This window comes from Monopterus albus, unplaced genomic scaffold (genome assembly GCF_001952655.1).
Source record: "Monopterus albus unplaced genomic scaffold, M_albus_1.0 scaffold249.1, whole genome shotgun sequence".
In the NCBI taxonomy this organism is placed as follows: Eukaryota; Metazoa; Chordata; class Actinopteri; order Synbranchiformes; family Synbranchidae; genus Monopterus; species Monopterus albus.
Window position 1 is genome coordinate 439481 of NW_018128129.1, and position 6442 is coordinate 445922.

Here is a 6442-nt window from a genome sequence, read left to right on the forward strand (position 1 = left end):
GATGAAACCAAAATCGAACTTGTTGGCAACAATGCAAAACGTTATGTTTGGCGTAAAAGCAACACAGCTCATCACCCTGAACACACCATCCCCACTGTCAAACATAGTGGTGGCAGCATCATGGTTTGGGCCTGCTCTTCTTCAGCAGGGACAGGGAAGATGGTCAAAATTGATGGGAAGATGGATGGAGCCAAATACAGGACCATTCTGGAAGGAAACCTGATGGAGTCTGCAAAAGACCTGAGACTGGGACGGAGATTTGTCTTCCAACAAGACAATGATCCAAAACATAAAGCAAAATCTACAATGGAATGGTTCACAAATAAACATATCCAGGTGTTAGAATGGCCAAGTCAAAGTCCAGACCTGAATCCAATCGAGAATCTGTGGAAAGAACTGAAAACTGCTGTTCACAAACGCTCTCCATCCAACCTCACTGAGCTCAAGCTGTTTTGCAAGGAGGAATGGGCAAAAATTTCAGTCTCTCGATGTGCAAAACTGATAGAGACATACCCCAAGCGACTTACAGCTGTAATCGCAGCAAAAGGTGGCGCTACAAAGTATTAACTTAAGGGGGCTGAATAATTTTGCACGCCCAATTTTTCAGTTTTTTATTTGTTAAAAAAGTTTGAAATATCCAATAAATTTCATTCCACTTCATGATTGTGTCCCACTTGTTGTTGATTCTTCACAAAAAATTACAGTTTTATATCTTTATGTTTGAAGCCTGAAATGTGGCAAAAGGTTGCAAAGTTCAAGGGGGCCGAATACTTTCACAAGGCACTGTATCTGCTGCGCAGCATCGAGCTGATTAACTTTATCTCTCATCTCTTTAAGTTGTACTTTTGTCAGCTGTGCTTGTAAAGATGAGATTTCCTGTTCCTCTTCTTCTCTATCTTCTTTATCCTTGTCAGCATACTGCATAATATGAGCTGCCCACTGCTCAAACGGGAGGGCACGCGGTGAAAAAAGCCTGGAGCTACACTGTGTGTTTTTGAGTACTGGCAGATATTTAGTGATAGAAATGCACTTTATTTAGACTTTAAAGTTATTAATTGTACTGGACATTGGTGCACTTCATTGTATTTGATTGTGTGTTTTGTATGACTTGCAAAAGATTTAATAAAAGTAATCTGGATAAAGACATGCGTACTCCTGTCATCATTGCTCATACACTCTACCTTTTCCATTCCTTTTGTTATTGCTGTCACCGTGCCGGGGACCCTTAACAGTGGCATATATAAGCATAGAGACACACACCTTCACAGGGACAATTTAGAGTCTTCAATCAATCTAAGCTGCATGTCTTTGGACTGTGGGAGGAAACCGGAGCGCCCGGAGGAAACCCACGCAGGCACAGGGAGAACATGCAGACTCCGCACAGAAAGGCTCGAACCCAGAACCTTCTTGCTGTGAGGCAACAGCGCTAACCACCGTGCCACTGTGCTGCCTTTTGGTGATTTTTGTACATGAAAATGTCATTTTTTTCTGAAGGTAAAGCATTTGGAGATGGCTCTACCCACAGAGGAGAAGAATGTGGAGATGGTGTGAGGCTTTGGTGCTGTCAGGTATTTTCTGATAGAAGAGGCTATGCTTTTTCCAACTTCTGGGCCCTTTGAATACATTGCAATCAGTAGAAAGTCTGGACAGCCCCAGCTCTTACATAGGTCCTTGTAAATAGTTTTTCTCAGGATTTTTAAAGTTCCTGGGGCTACATCAATACATGAGTACTCCTGTCATACACTCTACCTTTTCCATTCCTTTTGTTATTGCTGTCACCGTGCCGGGGACCCTTAACAGTGGCATATATAAGCATAGAGACACACACCTTCACAGGGACAATTTAGAGTCTTCAATCAATCTAAGCTGCATGTCTTTGGACTGTGGGAGGAAACCGGAGCGCCCGGAGGAAACCCACGCAGGCACAGGGAGAACATGCAGACTCCGCACAGAAAGGCTCGAACCCAGAACCTTCTTGCTGTGAGGCAACAGCGCTAACCACCGTGCCACTGTGCTGCCTTTTGGTGATTTTTGTACATGAAAATGTCATTTTTTTCTGAAGGTAAAGCATTTGGAGATGGCTCTACCCACAGAGGAGAAGAATGTGGAGATGGTGCGAGGCTTTGGTGCTGTCAGGTACTTTCTGATAGAAGAGGCTATGCTTTTTCCAACTTCTGGGCCCTTTGAATACATTGCAATCAGTAGAAAGTCTGGACAGCCCCAGCTCTTACATAGGTCCTTGTAAATAGTTTTTCTCAGGATTTTTAAAGTTCCTGGGGCTACATCAATACATGAGTACTCCTGTCATACACTCTACCTTTTCCATTCCTTTTGTTATTGCTGTCACCGTGCCGGGGACCCTTAACAGTGGCATATATAAGCATAGAGACACACACCTTCACAGGGACAATTTAGAGTCTTCAATCAATCTAAGCTGCATGTCTTTGGACTGTGGGAGGAAACCGGAGCGCCCGGAGGAAACCCACGCAGGCACAGGGAGAACATGCAGACTCCGCACAGAAAGGCTCGAACCCAGAACCTTCTTGCTGTGAGGCAACAGCGCTAACCACCGTGCCACTGTGCTGCCTTTTGGTGATTTTTGTACATGAAAATGTCATTTTTTTCTGAAGGTAAAGCATTTGGAGATGGCTCTACCCACAGAGGAGAAGAATGTGGAGATGGTGCGAGGCTTTGGTGCTGTCAGGTACTTTCTGATAGAAGAGGCTATGCTTTTTCCAACTTCTGGGCCCTTTGAATACATTGCAATCAGTAGAAAGTCTGGACAGCCCCAGCTCTTACATAGGTCCTTGTAAATAGTTTTTCTCAGGATTTTTAAAGTTCCTGGGGCTACATCAATACATGAGTACTCCTGTCATACACTCTACCTTTTCCATTCCTTTTGTTATTGCTGTCACCGTGCCGGGGACCCTTAACAGTGGCATATATAAGCATAGAGACACACACCTTCACAGGGACAATTTAGAGTCTTCAATCAATCTAAGCTGCATGTCTTTGGACTGTGGGAGGAAACCGGAGCGCCCGGAGGAAACCCACGCAGGCACAGGGAGAACATGCAGACTCCGCACAGAAAGGCTCGAACCCAGAACCTTCTTGCTGTGAGGCAACAGCGCTAACCACCGTGCCACTGTGCTGCCTTTTGGTGATTTTTGTACATGAAAATGTCATTTTTTTCTGAAGGTAAAGCATTTGGAGATGGCTCTACCCACAGAGGAGAAGAATGTGGAGATGGTGCGAGGCTTTGGTGCTGTCAGGTACTTTCTGATAGAAGAGGCTATGCTTTTTCCAACTTCTGGGCCCTTTGAATACATTGCAATCAGTAGAAAGTCTGGACAGCCCCAGCTCTTACATAGGTCCTTGTAAATAGTTTTTCTCAGGATTTTTAAAGTTCCTGGGGCTACATCAATACATGAGTACTCCTGTCATACACTCTACCTTTTCCATTCCTTTTGTTATTGCTGTCACCGTGCCGGGGACCCTTAACAGTGGCATATATAAGCATAGAGACACACACCTTCACAGGGACAATTTAGAGTCTTCAATCAATCTAAGCTGCATGTCTTTGGACTGTGGGAGGAAACCGGAGCGCCCGGAGGAAACCCACGCAGGCACAGGCAAACCAGTCTCCTCCAGTCCCCTCTGTCCACCACCGGCTCCACCTCCTCCTGCCCTGGAGGTGGATGGTGGCCCTGCATACACCATCACGCAGATCCTGGAGGTCTGCCCTAGGGGCCGGGGTTTCCAATATCTGGTAGACTGGGAGGGTTATGGTCCGGAGGAGCGGTCCTGGATTCACCGAATCCTTTATTTTAGATTCTGCCCTTCTCACCTCCTTCTATCAAGCACACCCAGACAAACCTGGGGGGCGCCGGTGAGTCCCTCCTTCCGGTGGTCCCCGCCTCCCTCCCTGGGATGGTGGTTTGGCTGTCTGGGATCCATCCTTGGTTCACGTCCCCTGAATCACCACCAGCTGCACCTGATTAGTTTCCTCCTATTTATACCGTGCTCATTGTCCACTTCCCTGCCAGTTCTTTCCATACTCTAGCCCGTTTCTATGCCAATCATTTATTTTGTCTACTATATGTATTTTCTCACGCTCTTCATCCCAGCTTCGTTCCTGCCTTGTGCCCTGTGTCTTATCTTCCCAGCCACTATCGCTTCTCCGGACCACAGACCTCCTCAACTCCACATTACTCCACCACGCAGGTCGATGCACAGTCTCCCATTAACTGTTTCTCTGACTTTGTCCCTCAGCAACCAACCACCACGACCAGTCCAAGAGTGAATCCTAGCGTCCGCAGCCCGGCCTCCTCCTTATCATCTCATCACTGACTGTATATTTTCCATGACTGACGCTCGACACCCGGTTCTGCTTCGTATTCCTTCACCTGGTTGTACACATATTTATTGTCACTGTAAATAAATAGAGCATCTGTTGCTTGTCTGCCGAAAAGCAAGCAGGAACCAAGAATGAACCGCTTTACTGCATGCTGGGCAGAAAGAGTATTATAGTGGATTAGCAGCGTGTATAAAGTTTGTTGTAGTACAGTATAGTGTTGTCTGCAGCACACTTGGTGTGTCTTTTTCAGGATGAGGCATATTATAATTGTCAAAAGAACAGCCATTTTAGTCTTCTAATTTTTATTGTAATTCTAATATTTTTAGGCTCTGATTTTTTTATTCAGGGCTGTATTGAAATGGGGTTGGATGTTTTTGAATTCATGAAAGTATTTATCTTATAATGGCCCTTTATGCACCATCTCTTTTCACCCTTTAACTGAAATGGTCTGTCTTAGATCCTGTTTTTTAAAGCCCCCCTTACAGAAAATCCCAGTTTGCTCTGATTGGTCAGCTCCCACAGCTCTGAGCATCCACAGTATTAGCAGACCATTTTCACATTATGTCAGAAATGTTCCTTGCCCCTGCCAATGGGGTATCCTCATTTTGTTCACCCAGTCTAAAGCAGCTGCCATCGATATGAATGGATGATATTAAACAAGTCGTGGATATGTTCTCACTGTGCTACTGTTAGTGGTTACTGGCCTCCCTTTTAAGAGTTTATGGGTAATGTGTTTGTGACATGGGAGAAGCTAATAATAGCTGGCAGTGATGTATATACATGATACTATGGGTTGAAAAGCTTACAGTAGTTAGCTATAAAGTGTCTGGATAAACTTGCAGTGCAGTATACAAAAAATAAGAGGCCAGATATTATGTTTGCTGAGCCAAGGCAGAACAATGTGCCTGTTCAAGCAAAGTTATCTCTGTCTCCCTCTTCCCTTCACCACCACCAAGACCTACAACGTATTTGGAACAAATACATTTCGAAGGAAGTGTAATTGTGATGAGGTGAAGAGGTGAGTGCAGGCGGGTTGGAGTGGGTGGACAAAGGTGTCAGGAGTGTTGTGTGACAGAAGAGTGGCAGCAAGAATCAAAGGAAAGGTGTACAAGACAGTAGTGAGACCAGCTATGCTGTATGGGTTAGAGACTGTAGCAGTGAGGAAAAGACAATTTCTTTCATTTTCTTCCTGCTTTTGCCAGTTTCTCTCACTCTCATGTCATTTCAGACCCTTCCACTCCCACCTGCTGTTTATTTTCCTGCTCCTACTGTCTGCTCCGTTCTGTTCTGCTCACACTCACCTGCTTCCTATCACCCAGTCACTATACAAGCCAGAAATCGCCATTCATTCGTTGCTACATTCTGATGTGCTTAATGTAACTTTTGTTCTTTGTAGTCTCTGTTATTCTGCCCTCCATGTGTTTTTTGTGTTTTCTCATGTGTGGACTGCTTTGATTTTGAACATCACCTGCCTTTGGACTTTGCCTTTTGTCTTACCCCTGGATCTGCTGTTAGACCTGTACTGTGTACATGACTGATCCTGTTCTGGACCCGCTCCCATACTTGGCATTTTCATTTTACCTGCATGCAGAAGTGTGAAGTGTAGGACCTCTAGACTGAAAAACTCTTTCTATCCCTCTGCCATCAGACTCCTAAACAGCTGAGGAGTTTATTACCAGGAAATACGTCATGTACTGTTTACATTCTCAGTTTGCACATGCATAATTGCACATTGACTGTTGAGTGCTGCACATGCTGCTCCCATGCAGCATACATTCTCTTATTATATTCTTATATATTTTTACTATATTGCTGCATTTGCTGCTTAAAGTGCCTTAGATTTTGTGTTACTTATTTATCTATTTTATATTTCATTTGTATTTTGTGGCATTCATGTGGACGGCAAAGTAAGAATTTCATTGTACAGGGAAACACGTTTCCTAGCTGTGTATATGACAAATAAGCACTTTGACCTTGACCTTGACCTTGCCTGTCTTGTGTGTATTCTGCATTTGGATCCTATACTGAATGAACCAGAGTCGCCTGCTCCCCTGTCACCTCAGAGTTGAGGAAGGTGTTCAACAC

General features: G+C 44.6%; 1 long non-coding RNA gene across 1 annotated transcript; it reads right to left on the bottom strand.

Annotated features, from left to right (window-relative positions):
• Positions 1 to 1083: 1083 nt before the first annotated feature.
• Positions 1084 to 1910, bottom strand: LOC109972153 (uncharacterized). Its single transcript, XR_002276648.1, has 2 exons — positions 1750 to 1910; positions 1084 to 1181 (listed from the first exon to the last, which is right to left on the bottom strand). It is a non-coding gene; the product is annotated as an uncharacterized LOC109972153 (long non-coding RNA).
• Between the last annotated feature and the right edge of the window lie 4532 nt (positions 1911 to 6442).